A 14,694-nucleotide genomic window follows, 5' to 3' on the forward strand; every position below is an offset into this window, starting at 1 on the left:
CTGGGATCGAGCCCCACATCGGGCTCTCTGCTCTGCGGGAAGCCTGCTTCTCCCTCTCCCATTCCCCCTGCTTGTGTTCCCTCTCTCGCTGTGTCTCTCTCTGTCAAATAAATAAATAAAATCTTAAAAAAAAAAAAGAAGAAACATCCACTATGTGAAATGTGTCCACATTGCTTATTGTTTATTGGGGTGGATTCTTAAGAATAGATACAAGGAGGGGCGCCTGGATGGCTCAGTCATTAAGCGTCTGCCTTCAGCTCAGGTCATGATCCCAGGGTCCTGGGATCCAGCCCCGCATCGGGCTCCCTGCTCAGCGGGAAGCCTGCTTCTCCCTCTCCGCTCCCCCTGCTTGTGTTCCCTCTCTCGCTGTGTCTCTCTCTGTCAAATAAATAAATAAAATCTTAAAAAAAAAAAAAAAGAATAGATACAAGGAGACAAAATGAATGAAGGTTTTAAGGGCTCTCAATGCCTTTTCCATGTAAATGTTGATAAGGACCAAAAGTGAATATTGAGGGATGAAGATGGGCATTGCATTTAGCGGGTTCTCTATGCAGTTCTTTGTGTGTAGACATCAAAATGATAATCATAAGGACAAATCAGCAGTGAGTGACTCCATTTATTTATGGGGGGCGGTGTGCAGAGAAGAGGGAGAGAGAATGGGAGAGAATAGGAGACTGAGAAATGCCCAGCACTGCAGGGGAGCCCTCAAATACTGGAATGTAACATAAGAATAAAAAAAAAAAAATACTGGAATGGATGATGTAGGAGTGAGTGCTCTGGTCTGAGGTCTGGGGTGGGTGGGAGAGCTGTTGGGGTGAAGGGAGGTCATTTAGTCAGATTTTGCATACTCCTAAGTTCCTGGGAGCTGGGCTGTTCCTCCAGTTGGTACAACATCTAGAAAGTGCATTGAACAGGGTGGGGCCAGGAGACCTGGGTTCCAACCTTGGGCTGCTGGTAACTTGCTCTCTAGCTGACCTTGAACACATGACCTGCCCCCCCCGTACCTCAGTTTCCCCCTCTGTAAATGAGGGAGTGGGATTGGATGATCTTTGGGAAACCTCCAGTGTGCAGATCTATGGTTTGGGCATGCCCAACATGAGGGGAGAAACAGATGGCAGTGGCTGGTTTATAACACCTCAGCCCTCCCCACCCCTAGAACAAGTTTCTTGGCATCCCTTACCCAGGCAGAACGTTAGAGCCATAAACCTGGGACTGCACAGGGACTTGGTATGGCCAGGCTTAGCACGATGTTGGACTCCCCTCCCTACCTGCACCAAAACTGATGACTCCTCCGAGAAACCCACTGTCTTCTCCCCTTGCCTGGAAGTTCCAGGAGAGGCTGTGGGAGTGATGGAAGCCTTTAGTCCTGGCTGGTGTGCCTTATCTTCACTGGCCTCTCTGAGTCACAAGTCAGACCCTCCTCTCCTCCCCGGGGTCATGAAAGAGTGAGAAATGGGAGTTAGAAACAGGATTTTGGTTAGCGTTGCTCTTTAACGACCCAAAGTGGCATAAACAAAATTGCAGTTTATTTTTCTCTCACATCACATCTAGATAGAAGTATCTGGGCTGTTGAGGCAGCTTTCCTTTTCAAAGTGGTTAGGAGCCCACGTTCCTTTTCTCTTTTAGCTGTCATCTAAGGTGGCTTAAAGATGGCTTTCCCCATGTTTTTACCTAGGGGAAGGGGGAAGAGGAGGACTCCCCCTTCCTTTTCAGGACAGGACCTGGAGTTGCCACATGGTACTACTGCTCACATCCTATTGGCCAGAACTTCATCACATGATTACATGCTTAGCTACAAAGGTGGCTGGGAAATGTAGTCTTTTTCCCTGCTAAAAATTGAGACTCTTATTACTATACGAAAAGGACAGAATCGGAGGTGTGGGGGGGTGGCCGTGTTGATGAGCAATTTTTGCAAAAAACAAAAACAAAAAAACCCAGAACAAAACAAAACACCCAGATTTAAAGCCCAGAGCTTCAGGGCTCCAAATACCTGCATGATGGCGGCAGCAGCTTATTACAATGGCTTACCAAATTGAGATTTATCAAAATAGATTGAACCTGGCTCTTCCCCTTCTCAACCCCCACATGCCTTCCCTCCATTCTCTCTATGCAGCAAATCTTGGAGGACTAGTCCACTGGCGAGGGTCAAGGCTCTCCCCGAAGGGTTGGGAACATATTCGCAATTGCCAGCTTTTCCTTGGATTCTTAAGAGCCAGTGAAGCCCAATTCCACAGATTTTTATTTTAATGTGCAACCAAATATTCTCCTATTTAAACAAGGGTGATCAAACCGTGGTATTTGTAAACCCGGGTTTTTACATTTGGAGAGTTTCCTGGGGCCTTGAAATCAGCGTTCTACCAAGAGTGGTGCCTTTGCAAGTCTTTGCCAAAGCTCCTACTGTGTACACCTGTGCAGCTAGCCGGAACTCCCAGAATTCTCAGTAAGGTCAGTGAGCTTCAGTGTCCTCTTTGAGCTGGCTCCAATGTCCAATTACTGCTTTCACTGCATTTTGATGATAAATGGCTGTGAGTTTATCTCCATGGCTATTGGTTTAATTTGCGGTGGGTTGTTTAGTCAACCGCCAGTTAGTGGTACTTACTTGCATACGTGAAACCTAGAATTTTTCATTAACCACTGCGTCTTAAAATGTCGTCTGTGGACCACCTACACTGGAATCGCTTAGGTACATGTTAAAATGCAGATTCCTGGGCTCTCACCCAGACCTCCTGAATCAGAATCTCTGGGAGCAGGCCCCAGAATGAACATCTCTATGCCAGGGAGAACCTCTGAACACATTTTTAACGCATTTGCCTGGTGGTTCAACAACGAATCTCACGGACCCTTGTTGCTAAAGCATCTATACATGTCATTGCGCAATTCTGCTTATCTGAGTTGGGCTGTGTGTAGATTTATCAACTTAAATACTCTGCAAGAGAAAGGGTGCTGTTTTATCACATAAAAGTGTGCATAGCTTCTTTTAAGTACGTCGTAGTTGATTCAAAATGTCCCTCTCTTAGTCTCTCTTATCCCCACGTTGCTCTTCCAGTGCTAATGTGGGCATGGGTACGTGAGGGGCCTCTGTGCCAGGAAAAATCAGAAACCATTGCCCAAGACCCCAAGGAGCACACTAGACCCTGATGGGTGGTAACACCTGATGGAGAAACTCTTTTAAAAGAAGGAACATGAGGACCAAGACAAGGATGAGTCCTAGATGACTCTTCATAGGTCACAAGGGAGAAGCAGCTAAGCCTGTGAGTCAGGGATGTGGCTGGAGGCTGCACTTGGAAGGCGGTTGGGAGGATTTCAGGACTCCCGGCGCAGTCTGGGGACTGCTTCCTCTCCACCCTTGCACTGTGTGTTCGGGGAGGGACCGATTCCAGGGCCCCAGCAGGCCCTTTATCCACTGCCCTCAGCTCTGACTGGAGCATTGTGTCCTGGCTGTGTCCCTCACAGCCTCTTAGTGACGCGCCTGTTGTCCAAGATGGGCCCGCGGCTGGTCCGGGCCTTTGCCCATGTATTATGCATCAACAGCTCAGACAAAGCTCCTGTGTGTGGGAGTCCGATAGGGTGGGGGCTTGGCCCCCCGCAGAGTTCTGTTTACCAGGCACTGGGTGTCCAGAGGGTGGGATGGTGGCGGGTGCTGTGGACAGGAGGTGGGATTTGCAGAGAGGCTGATGAGAGGAGAGAGGTGGATGGCAATACGGGCCTTCCTGGCTGAAACAGGAGGGATGGCCTACTTCAAGTTCAGGGCAGCCAGGGAAACAGTCCCTCCACCTCCCAGGGCTCCCAGGCCTGCTCTGAATACACTGTTGGGTCATTAACAGAGGCTGTCTGGCTAACCCAGGCCCCAGCAAGCCAATAATTTCCTGGGGCACGTGTGGGGTGGCCTGAGGGCCTCAGGGACGAAGGAGACATGACTAGTACCAACCTTCCTAATCAGAATGGATAGGGAATCAGTCATTTCCCCTGGGTGGGGAGCCTCTTGAGGAGTGCAGGCAGGTTTCGGTCCTCTCTGTACCATCAAACTTGGGGGCCTGGTGCATGGCAACCACACAGTAGATGTTTGTGGAATGAGAAAGGGTTTTTGAGCCTTCATGGTGGACCCAAAGGCTCAGGCTCAGGCTCAGAGGAGAAGCAGAAAGAAGATACATAGCCCTCCCTCTTATGCTTACCACCTGATGGAAGACATAAACTTCACGTAGATGAGGAGGGAGATGAGACTGGCATTTTATTTATTTCTTTTTAAAGATTTGTTTATTTATTTGAGAGGGTGGGACGGGGCAGAGGGAGAGTCTTAAGCAGACTCCACACTGAACCCAGAGCACGACCCTGAGATCAAGACCTGAGCTGAAACCGAGAGGCAGATGCTTCACCGACTGCACCACCCAGGCGCCCCAAGAGACTGGCATTTTAGAGCCCCCACTGAGGGCCAGACCTGCCGGGAGGTTAACACGCAGGGTTCACTGCCTCCTGTCAGCAGCCCTGTCCAAAGAGACCTTTCCTCCATTCTGTGCTGGAGGAACCCCTTATCCACTGCGCACAACCCTGACTGGAACGCTTGGCGTTATGCCGCAGACTGGTTCAGCTTAGCTTGGTTAAGCACCGTCCCCTGGCTGAGACAGCCCAAGGGCGACGCCACGGCGTGTGCTTTGGTAGTGAACGGTGTAATGAGGGGCGTACCTGGGTTGCTGTGGGGTCCATGACTAATCAGAATTATCTCAGAAGCCTTTTCAAAATAATACGCATGCCTCTTCTCTACCACCCAGATGCTGATATACATTTATAAGGGGGAGGAGGGCTACGAATCTTGGGCAGGATGTATGGAGCTCGAAAAAACTTCCCCGTTGTCCTAGTTCCTTCCCAGACAGGTATGTAGCCTTATTTCTAGTCTTATTTATAGATTTGAGAATTTTACTGTGACTCCAACAAAAGAACAAGGCTTTGCTCAAGGTCACCCAACCCCCAAGGGGGGGAGCTCGCTGCCTGGTCTGCCGGCCTCTCTGCTGTGCCTCGCTCCCTTAGAAGCAGGTGGCTGCCCTCAATCCAGACTCAAACCCCCAGCTGGAAGCTGTGGGCAACTGGGTGAGTGTCCCAGGCCGTGGCTGGGAGGATTCCGACTAGCTGTGCGCAGGGCCGTGTCAGCACGCGGGCCTCGACACACGCAGGGAATCCCAAGCTGCAGCCATCTGTGGGGTTCCCACCCAGGGCCCGAGTCTGGGGCTTGTCTCCCGAGCACCGGCGGTGGGGTCGTGGAAGGATTAGTGTGCTGAGGTGCCCCGGTTCTGGAACCAAACACGCAGCCGGACTCGTTCCGAAGGCACAGATCCGGGAAGGCTTTCAGAATGGGGGTTCTGAAAGGAGGATGTGGGAAAGGCCAGCGTGAGGGGAGAGTGCTGTGTGTGTGCATGTGAGTGTGTGTGTGTGTGTAGACGTGTGTAGTTGCGTGTGCACGTGTGTGTGTGCGCGCCTGCATGCGTCTGTGCAGAAGTGTGTGCTGTGTGTGTGCATGCGTGTTCATTCCCAGCAAATTCTGTGATCCCGGGTGACAGGTGACTGGCCCATCTTGTTGATGGACAAAGGACTGAAGAGATAAAAAAAATAGGATTGAATCCTGGAAGGATTTGAGTGTTGGGCTGGGGAGTGTGGACGTTATTCTCCTAGTGGAGGGGCGTTGAAAGTGTTAGAGCAAAAGACATGGTCAGAGGTGTTTTTGTTTTTACTTGGAAGAAATCTTGGAGGATGAAATAAAGGGTTTCAGGGAGAGGGGAAGGGAAGGGAGGAAGGTATGCACACACTTACTTACCTTCCCGTTCCCTCCTCCCAACAGCCCCAGGGCGTGGAGAGCTGTAACCATGGTTACCAGCTGAGGCTCCAGGGCTCTGAGGGGTTAAGAAAAAGGCCCAGGAATTGTTGGGACTGAGTCACAGCTGGCCTGGGCTTTCCCACGACATCAGCTCCTTCCCGCTCTGCAAAGCAGGACAGGTCTCTGTCCCAGCACACGTGGCCCCGGGGAACTGGCATCAGAAATGGGTAGGACCCTGGAGGCAGAGGGGGAGGAGAGGCAGGTGGGCCACTGTGACCTCTTGTGTCTGGAGGTCCCAGAGCTGGGCCCGGCACCACTTCTCAGTCTTGAAAGGGACTTTCGTGCCTTTCCAGGGACTCTTCTGTCTAATGCACTATTTGTCCTGTCTTCTCTCTTGGTCTGAAAACCAAGAGACTTGGTTCTAGTCCCAATTCTGCCACTTGCCTGCTGGGTGACCTTGAGTAAGTCACTTGCCCTCACTGGGCCTCCACGTTCCCATCTCTGAAATGAAGAGCAGGGTGCGCGCATGTCTGTGAATCCGTGTGCAGGTGCGTGAGCGTGTGTCTTCGTGTATATGGGTGTCAGTGTGGGCCTGCGTGTTCGTTCTCAGCCGACCAGATGGACTTGAGGCCTTTCTTTACCGTGTTCCCTCCCCGTGGGGTGGACGATGCTGACATCATCACTCCCACCGTCTGGAAGATGGAAGTGGAGTCTTGGGAGAGGGTCCTCAGTAAGTGGGGACTAAGCCGTATCGTTCTTTTCCACCCACACCCGACAACCTCAATTCTGAAATCCATCCTGGGTGGCCACCATCCTGCTGGGTGGGTCCTGTGGCTGAACTCGGGGGTTTATAGTTGAATCTCGGGCACCCGGGATGCCCTGGTAAATGAGCTATTCTGAAATCCTGGGTTTTTAGTTCACTTCAATAATGTTTACTGAAAAACAAAAACAAAAATAATAATGTTCATTGAGTATCTACTATGTGCCAAGCCCTGTGCTAAGTACTGGGGACACGGAAGTGAACCTGACTTGGTCCCTGCCCTCCAGGAACCCACAGTTAGTGCTGCAGCATTCAGATATTTTTTTGGCTATGACTCCTAGATGGAAAATCACTTTATGCTGTGACCACGAGCACGCACACGCACACGCAAATATATATTATATATACAAAACCAAATCACAAGGCAGGCCATGCACTCTGATATTTTTTAGTCTTCTCTACTCTGTCTCATTTCTTTTTTTCCATTGCTGGTAGCATCCTACCACTCTGATTTCATAACCTGCTGGTAGGAGGTGACCCTCCAGTCTGAGAAACATGGGTTGAGTGTTGCGTATAGTGTGTATTATAAATTATGTGCTGTGGGAAAAGAGAGGAAGGAATGGGTTCTTGTGATTGGGACAATCAGGGAAGGCCCCCAGTTCGGATGGCACTTGAGCGGATGAATGATAGGATTTCAGTCTACTGAGCCGGGGGAGCCAGACCGAAGCCAGTCCACAGAACAAGAGCCAGCAAGACCAAAGCAACAGCGTGAGCACAGACTGGGAGACAGGAGTGCACCGGGGTGGAGGGCAGAATGCACAGTGATGCACCTGGCAAGCGCTTTGCCTGGCTTGCCATGCTCAGTTCCCATAATAATTCTAGGAGACAAGAACTCTTTACACCTTCATGTCGTGGATGAGGAAACTGAGGCTCAGAGAAGTTATGTAACTTGCAGAGGACCATATAGCTACTAAGCGGTAGAGCCCAGATCTGAACTCAGGCAGTTCCATGGAGATCTAAATATGAAGTTCCTAGAGATGTGACCCTAAAGATATTTGGGGGCCACTTCATGGGGACGCCTGAGAATGTTTAATTTCATTCTGGAGGTGAGAGAAAAAAGGTTACACATTTCTCAAAAAGGAAAATGACAAGATCGCAGCTTTATTTGGGGGAAGGTCATCAGCATAGGAGATGGGCTCAAAGAAAGACAGGGACACCTGTCAGGAGATGGGAGCAGCATCTTTCTGCTCAGGTCAGTGGCCCCAGAGACCATTATATCATATTTATCTCAATGCAGTTAAGGACATGGCTCATATATCATATGAAAGTAGAATAAATCATGTTTCCCTTTTTATCTTGGCTATTAGGAAGCTCAGATTTCCAATCCGTGGTACTTTTCCATGGAGCATTCAAGGGCTCCAGTGAGCCTTTTATGTACTCATTTTGCCTTGCCTTAATTCTCCTACCCTCACTTTCCTTTAAACTGGATTTCATCACTACTTGATTTTTCACTCCAGCATAATGTGGGCATTTTGGTATGCCTTCGAGCAGGCTTTATATGAAATACAAGGGAAACACACTGAAGCAACTGGAGAGCATTTTTTTTTTTTTTTTTGCAGGCAAGACTGGAAGCTCCTGGAGAGTAGGGATTGGCTTACCATCTCCTGGATCCCAGGGCTGGGTGCCAGGTGAGTGCATCATGTTGATGTACACTCTGGGCTATCAGAGCTGAGAAGGGCCTGAAGGCGCCTTACTCCTTCTGTTTCTCAAAGAACTGACATGAACCACCAGTGATGTACAAGATGTTTTCCCTGGGGCCTGGAGGAATACGGTTTGGTTTAATCGTCACATATTTATTTAATTTAGTAGAAAAAATGTAGCTAACACGTTGAACCAGTTCTGTCATGGATAAAATTCCTTAGAATGAGTCTCAGGCAGATATTTAAATTTTAGAAAGGGTCAATTTAAACAATATTCTTTAAAAAAAAATTTTTTTTATTTTTAAGTAATCTTTACACCCAACATGGGGCTTGAACACACAACCCCGAGATCAAGACTGAGCCACCCAGGCGTGCCCTTACTTATTCCTTTTCCAGTCCTACAGGGCAGACAGAGCAGGAGTTATTGTTTCTTCCATTTTGTGGATGGACAAACTGAGCCCCAGAGCGGGGACGGGCCTGCCATCACTCAGCCAGCTATGGAGGGACCAGGGTTAGAACAGTTCCAGGCCTTCCCACTGTGCGTCAGGCAGGGTCGGGTGGGGAGCCAGTTTCTGCATTGAAATTCCCCAAACAATGGTAGAAGGTTGGCTGGGTGAAATCAAGCAGTCTGATGGCCTGTCTCCACTCAGGAGCAGCCTGAGCCGGACATCGCTGCTGGGTCCCCCACTGCCCCACCTCTGCTCCTCTTCCGGGAAGGGACTGCTTTCCGAAGGAGCGCAGATGTTCCCGCCTGCGTACCGATGGGCTTGGTGCTCCGCTCCATGTGGACGGATGACATCAGCCGTGAACGGACTCAGCTCTGGCCGCTGCGCACCTGCGAGAGCCCCATGTGGGACCCTCCTGGCCATGAGTAATGAGACCACAGCATTTATTGGGCATCTTTTTCATGCCAGGCCCTGTTTGTACAGTTGGACGCTCACATTGAATGAGACACTGCCCTGGGCCCTGGGGACTTACGGTCTAGTGAGGGAGGCAGACACACACACAACTAGGCAGAGAACAATGAAGGAAGTGCTAGAACGGAGGAATGGACCCAGTATTAGGGAGGGAGGGACTGGCTCTGCCTCATGGAGATCAGAGAGGTTTTAAGGAGCAGGAGACATCCGAACTGAACTGGAATAGGGTTTGCCAGGAGAAGAGGAGAAGGAGAAGAGGAGAAGGCATTCCCGATGAGGGGCCAGCCCGAGCAAAGGCCCAGAGGTGACCGGGAAGGGTCCTGTTTGGCTGGGATCCCAGCTGAGTGAGGCCGCCGTGGAGATAAGCTACAAAGGTGGGTTGGAACCAGGAGCCCGCTGCTGGCCAGTGTTCCACACTCGAGTGGACCTGGAGCCCAGCACGAGTGCAGCTGAGGGGAGAATGTGCCAAGGTCAGGGTGACGGCTGGGCTGGAAGCAGCCTTTCGAGGACTTGTTGGGCTCACTTTGGTTTGGTTGTTGGTTTGTGTTAGGGACGCAGTGTGGCTCACGAGGCCAGGCTTTGGAGACCAGAAAGAACTAGGTTCAAAGCCCGGCTTCGCTCCTGCCAACCATGTGACCTTGAACAAGTCGTTTGACCTTCTGAGCCTTGGTTTTCCATCTTTAAAATGGGGATAGAGAGCCCTTTCCTCTTAGGAGAATTCAATGAGACCAAGAGGAGGACTTAGCCCAAAGCCTGGTTTGTAGTGAGCACTCAGTATGTTAAGTACTACTGTTGTCCGTGATGATTGTGGCAACTGCTCAGCGGGTGGCTGTGTGTGCAAGCGTGGACTCAAGTGTGTGCAAGCATGGACTCGAGTGTGTGCAAGCGTGGACTCGAGTGTGTGTAAGGTGGACTCGAGTGTGTGCAAGCGTGGACTCGAGTGTGTGCAAGGTGGACTCGAGTGTGCAAGGTGGACTCGAGTGTGTGCAAGCATGGACTCGAGTGTGTGTAAGGTGGACTCGAGTGTGTGCAAGCGTGGACTCGAGTGTGTGCAAGCGTGGACTCGAGTGTGTTTTTGAGAACATCCGTCTGGGTGGAGCATATGACCACAGCGTGAGGAGGCAAGGGCTGGTTTTACATGCACTTGAGTGTGAGTCGACTAGACAACCTTTGGCTGAGGGCTGCTGGTGGCTGGAAGGATGGGATGAGTGAGCCTGTCATTCGCTCTGAATTGGAAAGGACACTTGAGGTGTCATCCAGTTCAACCTGAACCTGATGTGGGAGCCTCATCTCTGACACCTGTGCCAAAGGACCTTCCAATTTCATTAATTGCCTCCAGTGGTGGGGAACTCACCACTTGCAAATAATCCATTCTGTCGTTGGACATCTCTGGCTACTCATTAGAAATAAAACCGTCACCCCTGTAGAGTGCCTGCGGAGTCACAAGATACATCCCCATCCCTTCTTCTCTCCTTCCTTCCCTCCTTCCTTTTTTCATAGATATTTGCTGAGCCCCTATTATTTCCAGGCACTGTTCTCAATCCTGGGAGGGCATCAGGGGAACAAAGCAGACACAGGCTCTATCCTCATGAAATTTGCAGTTTTGTTTACCTTATCTCACAACATCCCTGGGAGGTAGACATGGTGGGATTAGAACTGTACCCATTTAACAGACTGGGAAACTGAGGATGGTGGTAACGATGGTGACAGCAAAGATTTATAGAGGTCTGGAATGTGTCAGGTGCTTTACGCACTGTATGGACTCTAATCTTCACATCAGCCATATGGGGTAGGCACTATTAATATCATCCTCATTTTATATGTGAGGAAACAGGCTCAAAGAAACTGAGGCTGGAAGCTGCCTGCCCCGGGGTCACACAGCAAGGAAGTGGCCCACCTGTACTGCCTGTGGGATTAAGGCCCTGACACTTGCCAGAGCAGCAGAGCTGAGGCCCCAACTAAAGCAGCTGGACTGAGACCCCGGGCCCTTTGCACACCATTGGAGGGTCGTTCGGGGACCCTGGCAGTGTCCGGCGTGTGCAAGCTGACATGATTGAGCTCCCCACCCATAGCCGTGTTCGCTCTTCCCCCTCAGCCCTGTCCTGCTTCATGCCAAGAGGACAGAAGCGGGTGAGGTTAGCCTCTCCCAGCAGTGATGTGCACTGAGGCTGTCCCTGACGATGTCCAGGAGTCATCGAGGTGGGGGACGCCAAGGGTAGCCTGCAGATTCCTTTGTTCCCGAAATCCCGTTGGGCTTCTCCATCCTGGGCTCCAGGAGCCTGGAGCGCAGATTTCAGCAGCCCTCTGCAGCTGGGCACGGGCGGCACAAATGGGCTTCTCAGTGGCTGGATGGAGAGGAAACCCTCCCTCTGTGCCCACCCCCTCCTCAGCTCGGCCTCCAGTGAGAAGGAGAATTCTAAGCCCTAGCGGAGGGGTGGTGGAAGGCAGGAGAGATGGACCCAAGGACCAGGTCTCAGGTCCTGCCCCTGTCCCATCCTGGCAGGTGACCTCACCCCGCTCTCTGACTCTCTTATCTCATCCGATAAATGGGGATTAAGGAAGCCGGCTGCCTTCTTTAGACGAGGTAATCCATATCCTGGTGCCCTACCAAGGTTAGACAGAAGCAGCAATGAACGCAACCACCAACACGAATAGTAATGGCCACGCACGGATCATCAGAATCTTCGAAAGGTGCCATTCACAGGCTTTTCCCCAGCCCGAGCTCGTATTAGGAACTACTGTCTCCAGAGCCCAGAGCCAATATACCGCATATCTCAAATATTAGTGTTACATTGGAATCACCCGAGGGCCTTTTTAAACATCAGCCTGGCAGGTTCCTGGGTCTGCCCCTGGAATTCTAGTTCAGTGGATGTGGGGTGGAGCCGGGGCTCTCTGGTTCTCCTCCAGCGTTAGTGGCTGAAGGCCACACCTGCCCAGAGCGGGGGACACCACAGGACAGGTGGCAGGGTGCCCGGGGATGCTTCCTCTGTGCTACACGAACCGAGGCTGCCTGCGCTGGGTGTCCAGAGCATGCCACCGTGTGGGGAAAGGGACCCCGGTCTCCTCAGTGCACCACACAGGACTTAGGAGTCCCTGAACTTGAAGCGTTTTCGTTGTTTCTTGTATGCAACTTTCTGTGTTGAGGACCAGGACAAACATTTCTTCGAGTAATTTGTTTTAAAAGTCGGGTTTATTGAGGTATGATAATATAATATATACTATTGAGGCAATAAAAATCATTCGTCACCGAGTACAGTTCCATGTGTTTTAACAATGACACAACTGTGTAGCCACTGTTAGTTATGCTCTAGAACATTTCCATCACCCCCTCCCCGAGATTCCCTCCAGCTGCTTTGTAGTCAACCCCTCTTCCCGCTTGCCACCGACCTGTCGTCTATCTTTATCGTTTTGTCTTTTCCAGAATATCGTATAAATGCAGGGTTTGTGTCTGGCATGCCCGGTTCAGCATACCGTATTTGAGATTCGTCCATGGCACGTGCGGGTATCAGTCGTTTGTCCCTTCTTATGGCCCGAGTAGGATTCCATTGTATGGAGGGATGCACCACGGTTCACCTTCCTGGGGTAACTTCATTGTCCCCAGCTTTCGTCCAGAAATGCGATCTAGCAAGAAATGCAATGTGTGGGGTTCCCATGCAGATCTTTCTGCTCTGGCTGCTTCAAAAGTCAGAGTAGACTCATTCTTCAGCAATGTTTTTTAAATTAGCTACTACATGCCTCTACCAGGGCACATGGTTCGAGTGTGTACAGGAGTTACAAGAACCATAATGAGGAAGGGAAGACCCTCCACTTCCCTTCTGAAGGAGCAGCGGTGGGAATGTGGACCCAGAGTGGGCCAGATCTTCTGGTTTCTGGTTTTTCCAGAAAAGGAAGGAGTCTGGATTTTTATTTGCAGTGTCCGGATTTTTTTAAATGTTGGCAAGTAATTCAGAACGATTTTAATCACTGTGCTGGCCCTTAAGCCCCCATCTGCAGGCCAGATTGAGTCTGTGGGTCTCTGTCTCATGGGCTGGGGCTTTTGCTGTGCTAAGTGCTAAGGATGCAAAGAGAAAGGATTCTTGCCTCCGAGTTGATCACACACCAGTGGGAGAAACCGGGCTTGTAGAGCAGTGATTATCCACTGGGGTAAGGGTCCCAGGAGCCATGTAAAAAGATATTTTGAGAAGACAGTATTGTCCCTCGTACCCAGCACTGTCCCAAAAGGCTCCCCAGATGAGGTGACTTTGAGGTGAGCCTTGATGAAGGAGTAGGAGTTTGCCCATAGCAGGGACGTGTCATTCGGAAGGATTAACCTGGGCGAGGACTGTGGGCATGGAAGAGGCTGCCCTCCCTCCCTGAGAGAATGGCGGGTCAGCAGGTGTGAGGGAGCCCTTTGGGCACAGAGGTGGATTTATTATAAATTTCCTTCATGGATTTGCCCCTGAAATACTGGTTTTTCAAATCAGGAAGTCAGCATGGCCCAGATTGTTTTGCTCTTACAACATATTCCACCAAAGACCTAACTGTCCATCGTACTGGAAGTCTTGCCATGTCCTTCGGTGGACACGTTGTGGTGCTATGTCCAGCAGCTCGCCCCTTTGCCTGGGAGGCCCGGGGCTCTGGGGCTTTCTGGCCCTTTCTATCAGATGTACTTGGAGGACCAAAGCCAGCTCCCAGGGGAGACTGAAGACCAAATTGCACAAACATGTAAATAGCTGAAAGACGGCACCAGTGGCCAGGGAGTTGGAACGATGTCATTAAGCCTTAAGGTTGGAAACACTGCGGGGAGGGGTGAAGGGGGTGTTCAGTGTCCTGGAGGAAGTGAAAAAAACTCGAGATGAGTCCAGACTCACATTCTAAAGCCTTTAGACTGGTGGCTTGTCCTTCTCACTGAGCAGGGCTTTTTAAAATGCAGATGCCCAGGCCCTGGGACCAGCCGCCTGGGTTAACTCCCAGTCTCACCACTAACTGCAGGAGCTTTGCTCAGGGCTGCAGAAGGAAGAGGGGCCCCGGGCATGCGGCAGCCCTCCTCCGGGTGAGGCAGAGCCACCATCATGGGGGGAAGGGGTGGCACTGTCCCCCATCGCCCCCACACCCAGCTGGGTCCGCACGTGGCTCGCCTCCCACCAGCTCTAGCATCTCAGAGGTTGTTCTGCAATGGGGAGGTCACAGAAAAGAGAGGTCCGAGCCGGGCCGGAGCTGTGTGCCATTCACTCACTTACTCAACAAGTGTCCGCTTAGCCTCCACCGTAAGGCCCCACGGGGATGCCATCATTACAGCTCTGGTCCTTGTGCTCCAGAAGCCTCCAGTCCGAGACATTGGCCTCGCCGTGCTGTGACTCTCACACAAGGTTGGCATAACATGGGCGGGGCAGCGCTAGAAATAGAAAGTGTTCTGACGGCCCAGGGAAGGAAGGCGTTGATCTGCCTGGGACATCTAGGAAGGCTTCCTGGAGGAAGCAGCCGAGGGGATTCTATTAGACAACTCGGTTATTATTTGCTGAGTTGAACCTTGCA

General features: G+C 51.1%; 1 protein-coding gene across 3 annotated transcripts in view; it reads left to right on the plus strand.

The window, feature by feature from the left end:
• CORO2B (coronin 2B) overlaps positions 1–14,694 on the plus strand; it is a 127,330-nt gene that overhangs the window by 32,200 nt on the left and 80,436 nt on the right. Inside the window, exon 2 of one of the 3 annotated variants that reach the window (XM_081831316.1) lies at positions 8,183–8,251. The exons of the other annotated variants lie outside the window; for them this stretch is intronic. The gene's annotated coding sequence lies outside the window, so the exon portion shown is untranslated. The remainder of the gene's footprint in view (positions 1–8,182; positions 8,252–14,694) is intronic. 3 annotated transcript variants of the gene reach the window in all.

Source organism: Leptonychotes weddellii, chromosome 9 (assembly GCF_054177405.1).
Source record: "Leptonychotes weddellii isolate Sample4059 chromosome 9, ASM5417740v2, whole genome shotgun sequence".
Classification (NCBI taxonomy): Eukaryota; Metazoa; Chordata; class Mammalia; order Carnivora; family Phocidae; genus Leptonychotes; species Leptonychotes weddellii.